The 14,244-nt window shown below is 34.0% G+C and overlaps 1 long non-coding RNA gene across 1 annotated transcript; it reads left to right on the top strand.

Annotated features, from left to right (window-relative positions):
* The first annotated feature begins 6,585 nt into the window (after positions 1 to 6,585).
* On the top strand, positions 6,586 to 10,688 carry LOC127725200 (uncharacterized). The gene is made up of 2 exons (XR_007992837.1): positions 6,586 to 6,749; positions 9,143 to 10,688. It is a non-coding gene; the product is annotated as an uncharacterized LOC127725200 (long non-coding RNA).
* The last annotated feature ends 3,556 nt before the right edge of the window (positions 10,689 to 14,244 follow it).

Raw genomic sequence — 14,244 nt, 5'->3', positions numbered from 1 at the left:
CAGTTTGATATTCAAAATATATAGTGAAAACCTACCGGGGACCGCTTAAATGACGATGAGACCCCCTGTTCTTTCAATGTCCATAAAATTCGAAGAACTTTTAGACAATGTATATATACAGATGTTATCAAAAGGATTTCACAGAACAATGTCATCTTCGATACGTACGGAGAGCTTAATTTGTCACTTTTTGGCTAAAAATCGTTATAAATTCAGGTCAAAGGGCACAGGGCAATGCCTAGACCCCCCCCCCCCCCCCCTTCCTGATCTCTCAATCTTCCATATATTATGCAGGTAGTTATTAAATATATATAGATACAAACGAGACCGAAAGGAATTTGGATAAACATCTATGTTTACGGAGGGCTCAAAGTGTCAGTTTGATATTCAAAATATATAGTGAATGAATTTATTCTGATTATAAAATTATAACAATGTTGAAATTTATACAATAAAACAGTTAAACCCGAACATCATAGAGACGCTTGTACAATTAATTTTTTTTTGTAAACATGACGTAAGTTATATAGCTATTGACAACAGAGTCTGCAAAGATATGCTTTAAATAAACATAGTTATGTGTGATATGAACTGGTACAATTCTAAAATTTAAAAGGTGACGACAGTTACGATGTTACAACAACGATTGAGTGGAAATACATTCCCAATAAACAGCACTGACCGATCCAAGCTGGAATAATATTTCAAATTTGACAACGGTATACCTCATTGTATACTAACATACCTCATGATGACGGAATACGATCGTGTAAGGAAATATGGGACTCGCGCAACATTTTATAACCACCTACCGAATGTTTAGTCCAGCTGCTTACTCTGGTTCTGAAATGCAAAAATTTTACCTTTTATGGTGAACATTACCTTCAGATAAATAAAACAGCGATGGGGACGAAAATGGCACCGTCTTACGCCAATATTTTCATGGGCAAAAATTAGAGAAACAAATCATTTCAACATTTTTATCCAAACCTCTGTCTTGGTTCCGTTTCATCGATGACGTTGACATGAAATGGATTGAATCCCAACAAAAATTGGATGATTTTATCAAACATGCAAACAACGCCCACCAGTCAATTAAATTTACATATGAAATTTCCGACTCTAAAATATCTTTCTTAGACACAACTACATTTATAAAGGACGGTATCATATCAACAGACCTCTACTGTAAACCTACAGATAAACATCAGTACCTTTCTCCCCAAAGCTGTCACCCCAAACACTGTACAAAAAGCATCCCGTACAGTCAAGCTCTCAGAGTAAAGAGGATTTGCTCCTCCGAGGAGGCTTTCACTAAACGGATTTTTGACCAAACGAGGTTATAAGAAATCGGACATAGATAAGGGGTTTGAGCGTGCTAACAATAACAGCCGCAATGACCTATTACAGTACAAACAGAAGAGGCGCAGCAAAATAGTTCCGTTTGTTTTAACATGCAACCCCGCCTTCACTAACCTTTCACATTTGATCGGTGCCAATTGGCAAATTATTGCCAAGCACCCAAAATTATCCAAGATCTTTCCCAAACCTTCTGTCTTAGCTTTTCGGAGACCAACAAGTCTGAAAGACCTATTTGTGAGAGCTGACGTCTCCTCTAATAAAAGCTGTTCAACTGCAGGATGGTGCAAGTCGTGTGGTAACAGACGATGTCTGACTTGCCAACAAATACTGAATACTCAAACATTTACTTGCCACTCCACTGGGTCTGTGTACACTATATTTTGCAATGTAACTTGCAAAACCCAGAATGTTGTATACCTTCTTCAGTGTCGATGTGGCATGCAGTATGTTGGCGAGACAGAATAGCCATTCAACAAACGCATGAATGGGCATCGAAGCGACTACACCTGCAAGCCCGACCTCCCCGTAAGTCGTCATTTGAGATCACCTGGGCACGCCCAAGCTGATCTCAAAAACCTTACCATCACAATCATAGACCACAACGAGGTTTGGTCAAGGGCCGACAGACTTGCTCGGGAAAGGTTTTGGATAAGAAAGCTAAGGACAGTTTCCCCAGAGGGCATAAATGAAAAAACATAGAATGAGTCACTCATTTTCCCTACCATCACTCTTTTCCTATCATCACTTGTTTCCAGTAACTTAGGCTTCCGTACTGGACTCTGACTTACTTGACTTAAACCACTTCGTCCCAAGGGGGACATAGGGCGACTACAGTTTCTCTCCATTTCTTCATGTCCATGGCTGTTCGTTTTGTTTCTTTCCAGGTCTTCCCAATTTTACTCAGCTCTGTTATTAGTCCCCTGCGCCAGGTGTTTTTTGGCCTCCCCTTTTTCGATGTCCTTGGGGGTTCCATTCTAGGGCTTGCTTGGTGATATTTGTGTCTTTTTTTCTGGAGTATGCCCGATCCACTTCCACTTTCTCGTACAGTTTTAATGAATATTTTTATTATACCAGTTTAAAATACAGTGTTCCTTTCATTTGGGAGAGATGTACAAGTACGCAGTCACGTTCAAAAATGTAACCTTAGTCAAAATTTACTATTATTTTTTTCTAATCATTATCAAACTGCTATTTGTTTGGGATGTTAAAATACGCAGCCTCTGTTATAAATACTCTACCGTTGTCAAATTGGAAATATTATTCCAGCTTAGATCGGTCAGTGCTGTTTATTGGGAATGTATTTCCACTCAATCGTTGTTGTAACATCGTAACTGTCGTCACCTTTTAAATTTTAGAATTGTACCAGTTCATATCGCACATAACTGTGTTTATTTAAAGCATATCTTAAAGTTTGCAGACTCTGTTGTCAATAGCTATATAACTTACGTCATGTTTACCAAAAAAATTAGAATTGTACAAGCGTCTCTATGATGTTCGGGTTTAACTGTTTTATTGTAAAAATTTCAAGATTGTTATAGTTTTATAATGAGAATAGATTCATTTTACATCATATTCATACTGATGAAGGATATCTGTTATCCGAAATATTTCACATTTGTTCATTTTATTGTTATTGTTTGGTGATGTTGTACCCTTTTAGACTTAATATATTATATTTTGTAGTGTACTGTATCATAACTATATGATCCATCGCCCCGTAAGATTTATCGTTGACTATTATTCAGTCATTTTATATATATATAAACTTGCGGAAAAGATGATATACCGCAAACAAAAGGTGCAAAGGTTTTTGTACACCATATCCGGATTTCGACAATTAATGTCTCTTCAGTGATGTTAGGAATCGAAACGGTATTTGGAAAGCCATACAATTTACCTCAATTTAGGATAGACTCTTAAATTCTGAGGAGTCAAAATAGGATGAACAGATCATATAAACCCGAAGGCAAATATAATACAAGCCCAAACGAAAAAATATAAACAAGTCTAAATTGAAAACAACGTTCAAACCTATGATTGCGTTGGATAAAAACCGCAATTTTTATACGTGTGCATGCAAAACAAATTTCTTGTTAGAGGGTTCTAAATACAGCACAAACAACAATTTCCAAAAGACCAAAAAAGTGAAAAAGTATATTTTAAGAAAAACGCATTTGACTAACAGGTCGAACAACAAATGTTCTTAAACCCTGCTGACTGCCATTGGCGATTGCCAAATAAACAGATCACCGATGTAATAAATGGATCTTAATTATAAATTTAATACTAAACAGAAAACAATAAACTTGCGGAAAAGATGATATACCGCAAACAAAAGGTGTAAAGGTTTTTGTACACCATATCCGGATTTCGACAATTAATGTCTCTTCAGTGATGTTAGGAATCGAAACGGTATTTGGAAAGCCATACAATTTACCTCAATTTAGGATAGACTCTTGAATTTTGAGGAGTCAAAATAGGATGAACGGATCATTTAAACCCGAAGGCAAATATAATACAAGCCAAAACGAAAAAATATAAACAAGTCTAAATTGAAAACAACGTTCAAACCTATGATTGCGTTGGATAAAAACCGCAATTTTTATACGTGTGCATGCAAAACAAATTTCTTGTTAGAGGGGTCTAAATACAGCACAAACAACAATTTCCAAAAGACCAAAAAAGTGAAAAAGTATATTTTAACAAAACGCATTTGACTAACAGGTCGAACAACAAATGTTCTTAAACCCTGTTGACTGCCATTGGCGATTTCCAAATAAACGGACCACCGATGTAATAAATGGATCTTAATTATAAATTTAATACTAAACAGAAATTAATAAACTTTCGGAAAAGATGATATACCGCAAACAGAAGGTGCAAAGGTTTTTGTACACCATATCCGGATTTCGACAATTAATGTCTCTTCAGTGATGTTAGGAATCGAAACGGTATTTGGAAAGCCATACAATTTACCTCAATTTAGGATAGACTCTTAAATTCTGAGGAGTCAAAATAGGATGAACAGATCATATAAACCCGAAGGCAATTTATAATGCAAGCCCAAACGAAAAAATATAAACAAGTCTAAATTGAAAACAACGTTCAAACCTATGATTGCGTTGGATAAAAACCGCAATTTTTATACGTATGCATGCAAAACAAATTTCTTGTTAGAGGGGTCTACATACAGCACAAACAACAATTTCCAAAAGACCAAAAAAGTGAAAAAGTATATTTTAACAAAACGCATTTGACTAACAGGTCGAACAACAAATGTTCTTAAACCCTGCTGACTGCCATTGGCAATTGCCAAATAAACGGATCACCGATGTAATAAATGGATCTTAATTATAAATTTAATATATATATATATATAATATATAAGTACGTCTGAACCAGTGACAACTCTACAACAGATTTATCCATCGGATCACCAGCAGTGATGGTGATACATGGCTGTGTACATTCAGTATATACAACTCGTCTCAACATCAGCCCAACAATGTTAGACCTGTAAATTTGCTTTCACAGATCTAACATTGTTAGGCTGATGTTTAGACGAGTTATATATATATATATATATATATATATTTATATATAAGTACGTCTGAACCAGTGACAACTCTACAACAGATTAATCCATCGGATCACCAGCAGTATGGTAATACATGGCTGTGTACATTCTTTATATACAACTCGTCTAAACATCAGCCCAACAATGTTAGATCTGTAAATTTGCTTTCGCAAATTTTTTTGTTCTTCCTTCGCCGGGATTCGAACTCATGCTACTGAGATATCGTGACGCCAAATCGCCTGCACTGTATCCGACGCGCTAGACCACACGACCACCTAGGGTTCACAATAATAAAGCTTTCGGTGGCCGGGTGTTACCTTTCCTCGTCAGTTTTAATCTAGCGTCGTAATACAGTACATGATATATATATATATATATATATATATATATATATATATATATATATATATATATATATAATCGACCTCATTACACTAAATGCTGATGGCATCATTGCTTCATACTGTAATAATATCCTATATTGCTCATATTTTACTTTATTTCTTTGTGTATTGTGTATTTTCACTAAAAACTTGCACTTTTTATAATAATTATTGTACTATGATGTTTATGTATCTTGCCTGGCAAGGGCCCATGATTGGTAAATAAAATAATTTCTACTCACTAAAGTCTATTGTCTTTTTCTGGTTTGATTGCCAAAACCTGAACTTTTTGCTGATAAATGATAACACTTCTATGTAAGTAATGAAAAAGTAAGATGCATGTATGCAATAAACACAATCTACAAATAACCCCATTCATAAAAAATGAAATAAAATTTAACAAACACATTTGCCACTTTTGTCTTCTTTGAATAAAAATTTGTATGCACAAAAGATGCGGGTTTACTTTTGTATTGCTTTGGTTAAACTTGACAGTCAGTATGATAACAAGAAAAGTGTTGCGTTAAAAGAAAAGTGACACCGCGATATAGAAGCATCAATTGAAGATAAGCTAATGTTAAACGCAACATATTTGATAAATGCTTTGATAATTTAGTAATGCCTCATACGTTTTATATCTGTATCGCTATATTCTGCATACATCGATCACGCTCTCTTAGCTGATACCACTGGACGTTAAGCAACAATCAATCAATCAATCAATATTGGCTGATAAAATCGAATTCATGTGGCATCATAGTTACTTCATTGGGACTTAAAGCGGACTTTTACCGGATATACCTTTCCATTTGAACCTCACCTCACTTGTCGCACACACACACACTACCTAGCAGCTTTACAGGTGTTCCTTAAACATAAAAAATGTGTAAAAAAACCAGACTGAAGGTGGGAGTTCCTTCTATATGTTAATAAACAGTATTGTAAGTTAATTACCAATGCTATTGGGATTGTTCGAAAACAACTTGTCAACTGTCAACATAAGATTTTATCTTTCCATTGAATGTAAGACTTCTTACAAATGATTTAAAAAGAAAAAATAGGAAATGAAAACGTGCGTCCTTTTAATATTAGATTAAAACGTCTTCCTAGTACACATAACTTATTGTTAGGAATTGGTCGGGTATATCAAATTCTGCGAAAATATAAATATATATGTACGAACAGTTAATGTTTATAAAAATAAATCATGGGTAAGAATTCAAAATTAGATTTTAAGAAAAACCTTACATGGTTATAGGAATTATAAATATAAGAAATAAGTTAGATCTTGTAAAGTAACCTAGTTATATAAGAAGTACAGGGGAATACGAACAAGACAAGAAAGGACATACATGTTTTGATAGTGATAAATTCCGAAACTACATTTTATTTTTCACATTAAAAATACTAAAGGTCAGAAGCTAACGGTGAGTACAATTATTACTTTTATACAAATGTAAATATGTACTGTAAAAATTCAGTACTTGTTATATAATTATATTCTATAATCATTTTTTTTTGCTTTACTACGATAGAAGAGGTACAATGATTCTGTGAAATACATTGAAATTCAAATAAATACAATTCAAAGTATAAAAATAATATATATATATATATAAACAAGTCTAAATTGAAAAGAACGTTCAAACCTATAATTGCGTTGGATAAAGGTCGAACAACTGATGTTCTTAAACCCTGCTGACTGCCATTGGCGATTGCCAAATAAACGGATCACAAGATGTAACAAAACAGATCGTATTATTACTAAACAGAAAACAATAAACTTGCGGAAAAGATGGTATACCGCAAACATTTGTACACCATATCCGGATTTCGACAATTAATGTCTCTTCAGTGATGTTAGGAATCGAAACGGTATTTGGAAGGCCATATAATTTACCTCAATTTAGGATAGACTCTTGAATTTTGAAAGAGTCAAAATAGGATGAACGGATCATATAAACAGGAAGGCAAATATAATAAAGCCCAAACGAAAAAATATTAACAAGTTTAAATTGAAAAGAACGTATATATATGGTGTGATTGCCTATGAGACAACTCTCCACCAGAGACAAAATGACATAGTTGTTTACAACAATAGTAAACAACTAGTAACCGTATGGCCTTCGACAATGAGCAAAACCCATACCGCATAGTCAGCCTTAAAAGGCCCCGAAAAAACTACTTTAAGTGTTCAACATGCTATTGTACATACGCTATAATCGTATATGAAAGGAATTGTAGGTAAAGTCTTGCTACCGCATGAAAGACAATTCCAATAGATAAAAGGAGACGTGGGTAATACGGCAATGAGACAGCAATCTAACAAGATAATTACTTGAACATGAACACATTATCAACAACATATATGTAAAGGAGAGGCGATAGATACCAAAGGGATATATAAACTCATAAAACAAACTGACTACGCCATGGCAAATACGAAAAATGACCAAAAGATAAACAGTATACAAAACACAACATAGAAATACTAAAGACTGAGGTGTTACTTCTTCTCACCACTTCTAATGGACTGTTGTTAACACAACATAGAAATACTTAAGACTGAGGTGTTACTTCTTCTCACCACTTCTAATGGACTGTTGTTAACACAACATAGAAATACTAAAGACTGAGGTGTTACTTCTTCTCACCACTTCTAATGGACTGTTGTTAACACAACATAGAAATACTAAAGACTGAGGTGTTACTTCTTCTCACCACTTCTAATGGACTGTTGTTAACACAACATAGAAATACTAAAGACTTAGGTGTTACTTCTTCTCACCACTTCTAATGGACTGTTATTAACACAACATAGAAATACTGAAGACTGAGGTGTTACTTCTTCTCACCACTTCTAATGGACTGTTGTTAACACAACATAGAAATACTAAAGACTGAGGTGTTACTTCTTCTCACCACTTCTAATGGACTGTTGTTAACAAAGAAACTCAATACTGAACGTATTGTGTGTACTTATGCAGCTCAAACTGTCAAAATATTATAACGTACAGATACTGATAATTGTATTCACCAATTAAGGTGCCCTTTTAAGTAATTATTCATAACATCAATAAATACGATGCACAAGTATTTCTGTTGCAAAATACCTATATATATTTGATGAAATAAATTAAATATCTTTAGGATGGTATACTAGTAATTTAGGCCAAGAGTTTTAAATATTTTTATATAATAACAACCTGCATTCCAGACTGAGCAAATGAAGCGAACCTTCCACATTTAGAAATGTATACTGCTATTATATTGTATTTCGAATTCTACATATATATATATTGTTAGAAAGACGTTTTTGTTTTGTTTGTTTCTATTGTTAGTTAAGTCTAATATACTTGGAAATTTAAATTATAAATAGATATTGGTATTCACCTTAGTAATTTATCTATTTTTAGATATTTGAATAACAATTTCGGGGGTTTTACTTAACATTTAAATGAATAATATGCACTACAAACCGACCAAACCTTTAAAGAGAACACTACAAAGAGTATAAAGATATATATACTGCAACACTTATAAAAACATGGAATTTCTTAAGCATGTTAAGGATGGTTACATTTTTTTTTATATATTACTTATAACAGGTACAAGACAAGATTTTTATTTTTAATATATGTATATATACAGAATAGTGTATTCAGTATATATTCAGTATCTAAACATATATTAAAAAAAATCTCGTCTTGTAGCTATGTGCCGAATGTATGAAGTCAAAGAATGTTGTCACTTCTCTCAATGATAAGGTTATATTACTTGACATTACATTAAATCATTGTAACTTGTTAATATTTTACAGCTCATTAATAGTTTTGAATAAACAGCTACATCAAAATATACAAAGGAACAAGAAAGAAACCAGCTAAAACGGAATCGAAGTGCGTATTAAACTTTACAGATTGCATGAAACAAACATGTGGAAACTGCTTCAAATACTTTGGGATGTTACTCGCCTTCGTAATCTTTGTTGGGCTCATAGTATTCCTGGCTAGGATAATGCCAAGTGGCGATAAAGTAACATTGCGGCATCAATCAAATAACACTCCATCAACTCGTCGGCCACAACTACTATATAAACCTTATATAGGGAAGCCACCAGTGTGTCGTATGAGTTGGGTGAGCTGGTTTAACGTGAATGTCACTGAATTTGTTTCTTATGATCACAAGACAAACAGATTTACCGTACAAGAAAGCAACATTTTATCACTTCGATTATCACTTAAAATTGATGGGGAAAATGTGAGGAAAGACACGATTAACGTTGTGTGTATTGAATATAGTGACGAGACACAGAAATGTAAGGCGACACTTTTCAAAAAGGGGGAACATGGGGTACTATATATCAAAGACAAAATATTCGCACTCCCTGGATTCACATTTACTATAACAGTTCTACATACCACTATACTTAAAAGACATAGTAAACACAATAGCTTGATAATAGCCAAGTCATTTACTAGTGGCCCGGAATAACCGTATTATTACGCATAGCACCATTCTACCTCAATCGTATTTACAATGCTCATTTCATATGATATACGACTTCCGTTAAAGATCTAAAGAAGCCAAATGAAGAAAATCAAAGTTTAAAAGGAGAACAATTGTGCAAGTGGCGACATCAGTCCAGTTATATCAAAATGTACGCACCTGCTAATGAAAATAGACACACTAGGATATGTGAATGAAATGATTTGATATGCAATAACGAAAAAACGAAAAATAAATGTACTATATGTTTTCAGAGCTATCAGAGAAGTAAAGTTTTACTCCCATGTATGTCTTGACGTTTGTACTGTATTGCTGATTTCACAATGATTTCATGTTCCCCTTATTATTTACCATGATTTAAGGATGTTCGCTCCTCTTGTTTTTGAATTTTTGCCAGATATTCGGAATCCTCTGGTTTTATCCATGTAGTGCCATTAAGATAAATTCCCCACTAACCCCTACTTTTCCTTTCATAATTTTATTACATATAGTTTACAAAGCCATCTTTGAAAATGCTATAAAATCCTTGTTATTTTTCATAATTTTTGGAAGAAAAAGGGTGCCAATGTTATATGTATGAAAAGTCTAGAGAGAATTATTTCCGCCAAATTTTTAATAACTTATATCTCGAAAACAAGCACACGGACCCTTAATTTTTTCCTGCTTTTTTAGTTCCATTATTTATATACTATCAGTTTATAACAGTCTTTAAAAAGCTTTATATTTTGAAACAGAGTAGCGAACATCCTTAACGTCCAATATGTGTTCAATAAATGTATGTATTCTAGACTTATACTCTTTTTACTACTGATGAACAAGACTGAAAAAATAAAAATAATAAAAGCGTAAAGCATGTTCATATTCAGTTATTTCAAACAATTCACTAAACAATAAACAACGGATGTAAATAGCGGTAATCATAATAGATATACATGTTACACACATTATCAAAAGTAATGGTATATTAAAGATATATAGATGTAGATGATTGATTGTTTAACGCCACTTTCAACGCTATTGGATTTATCGTTTAGGCCAGTTTAAGATCGGAGTCGAAGGCACCTGCCACGTGTGGGTATCAAACTCACAACCCCAGTGCTGACAGGTTAGTTATACTGTAAAAAAACAACATAGACCACTCGGCCAGCAAGGCCCTGAACCATATAGACCGTTTTTTTTGTTTCAAACGTGCGAGTTATAGATGCTTCCGGCGACATATGTTAGTATCTGACATATGTATAATACATTTGTAATAGGCGAGAAAACAAAATACATCTATATAAGTTATCTCTTTGAAGAGATTTTCTGTGATAACCGGAAGAGATTTTCTGCGATAACCGGAAGAGATTTTCTGCGACAACCGGAAGAGATTTTCTGCGATAACAGGAAGAGATTTTCTGTAATAACCGGAAGAGATTTTCTGTGATAACCGAAAGAGATTTTCTGTGATAACCGGAAGAAATTCAAATTAAATTGACACATGTTTCAATTCCCTTTACACATGCATTATGTCTGAGGAATTGTTATTTAATTACTGTCTGGAAGTTTCGTACAACTTTATGATATGAACCAATTTTGAAAAATTGATGTTATTATACCCCCGCTTTAAAAAAAAGTGGGGGTTTACTGTTTAACCTCTGTCTGTCCGTTTGTCCGTCCGTCCATCCGTCCGTCCGTTCAATGAATATTTTTCGTCGCATCTTTCTCAGTAACTACATCATAAGGATCTCTGAAATTTGGTTTCAGGGTTTATTTAAATCAGCTATACTGTGTACTGCGTTTTCAGATTCATCACTCAACAACTTCCTGTTAACCGAACACTTACATCATTGTACACATGACATCCAAGTTGAAAATTTTCGTCATGTTTTTCTCAGGAACTACATTACAAGGATTTTTGATATTTTGTTTCAGGGTTTGTATGAGTCAGCTATACCGTGTGATGCGATTTCAGATTCATCACTTAACAATGTCTATACCTAAAAAACATTGTGGTTTAAATATTCCAAATGCATATTTGGGCGGGGGTATCATCATTGAGCAGTAGCTCGCAGTTTCACTTGTTTATCTAAAATTGATTGTATCTCCTTAATCGACTTCGTCAAGAACATTAATGAAATATTTGCCACTGGCCGAAAAAGTAAAAATCAAGAAACCCTTAATCGAAAACATTTCATTATCGTTTTCAAATGCCACAGCTTAAGATTTGAATAACTTAATATAAATAATAGCCTCAGAATCTCTTATCGGTTTAAAGAGAACATACAACCTTAACATACAGAGATCTGAATTTTCTCCTTCTGCGCTCAGGATGAAATTAAAGAAGGCAATTAAAAATCATAATCGAAGAAAGACACAAAACTAGGAGGTCAAACGAACAAAAAAAACCACATATAAATATTTAGCTGAAAGAATCACTTGCAAATGTCACGGGGCTTTACTCTGTGTGTATTTTGTAACTAGTCATTTTTCGGATCTATGTATCCGGGATCGATTACTCCATATTTTCTCCATTACCTTACTACTGTCTATAACTAAATCTATTTAATGTTCACATGTTTAATAGAAAATGAAAGGATATGGAGTAAATGTACATGGGACAAAATCGCACACAATACATACAAAACATAGAAAATTATCAATGAACAGGGCTTTTATTCCTGTTCTTCATCTTGACAGTTGATGTAGGGTCTTCAACAATGAACGAATCATTCATACCCTACAACAAGGTCAAGACGGCCCTTAGCGTCGACTTAAGCGGTACTATTGATAAAAATAAACCACAGTTCACCTTCTTGCTCCCCACCCGCCTCGGAGTGCCAACTTGTGCGATGCTTGTGTACGACGGTTCTCCCGTCGAAAGCACAAGGGATACAAGAAAAGTGCAGTAATTTTGAAAGACATCGATCGCCGCTAAAATATGCCTTGAAGTTACACATGTTGGGAGCGGTCAATGAATTACATAATTTATAATTACGGGCGAGGTTTTTCAACATATATTTGTCATAGATTGCCCAACAAAAGACCAATAATTTCGAAATAACAAATGATAGACAATACATATAAAACTAAAAAACAAATGATAAACAGAACGGAGCACATCGAAATAAATGTAAGAAAACCTAGCAGTTTAAAATAGTATGAAAAGGCAATATACAAAACAGATGACCAGACCAGTATTTTGAAGAAATTTAACCAAACATGAAATTTTGACATGAACAAGCACACCATAACTGTAAATATTATAAGAGCATACATCTCAAGCACGGGGAAACGTTCTACTGCCTCCACACAGCACTAGAGACAAACTCTAGAATCAATAGAAAATGAAAGGATATGGAGTAAATGTACATGGGAAAAAATCGCACACAATACATAGAAAACATAGAAAATTATCAATGAACAGGGCTTTTATTCCTGTTTTTCATCTTGACAGTTGATGTAGGGTCTTCAACAATGAACAAATCATTCATACCCTACAACAAGGTCAAGACGGCCCCTAGCGTCGACTTATGCGGTACTATTGATAAAAATAAACTACAGTTCACCTTCTTGCTCCCCACCCGCCTCGGAGTGCCAACTTGCGCGATGCTTGTGTACGACGGTTCTCCCATCGAAAGCACAAGGGATACAAGAAAAGTGCAGTAATTTTGAAAGACATCGATCGCCGCTTAAATATGCCTTGAAGTTACACATGTCGGGAGCGGTCAATGAATTAATGTTTATTGATCTTCATATAACAGTACATGTGTAATATATATAAAAGTTCACAATTATAACTTCCAATTAATATTCGTGCATACAACTTGTTACTTTAAACTCATATATAAAACTACTTGTTACTTCAATCTCATCACCAATATAAAGTTTCTTACAAGATCGTGCCATTAACATCTGTTCTTAATTTAGGCTAAACATTGCTTTATAGTCTTAGAATATTTTGATAAACTTATCAATGCTATTGCAACTTTACTGTGCATCCCATGTACCGTATAAACTGTCACATTAATGAAGATGCAAGATCATTTAACTGATAAAGTATTGACCATCAACTCTTTGATGTAATTGACCAAGCCACACATAGATAGTTATTTAATATACAATCATATCACATCTCTATTTTTCTATACATGTATGTACTAAAAATCAGATTATTTTATAAGGAGAAACTCTGCACTTGTTCCAAAGCTCCCTGTTGCACATCTATAGGTATGTGTCACATTTGTTTTTCTCTTCTTGTCTTGGTAATAAAAGGGGAGTCTATACAGCTTCATGGGAGATAATTATCATCGCAATACTGTTTTAAGCATAAATCTGACCGTTGGTTTTTCTCTTTTGAATTTTTTCACATTTTTCCATGCCGGATCTTTATTTGACTTACATAATGATATGGTTTTGCTCATTGTGGAAGGA

Source organism: Mytilus californianus, unplaced genomic scaffold, assembly GCF_021869535.1.
Source record: "Mytilus californianus isolate M0D057914Y unplaced genomic scaffold, xbMytCali1.0.p SCAF_15, whole genome shotgun sequence".
Classification (NCBI taxonomy): Eukaryota; Metazoa; Mollusca; class Bivalvia; order Mytilida; family Mytilidae; genus Mytilus; species Mytilus californianus.
This window is presented reverse-complemented; position numbering and strand designations above follow the sequence as displayed.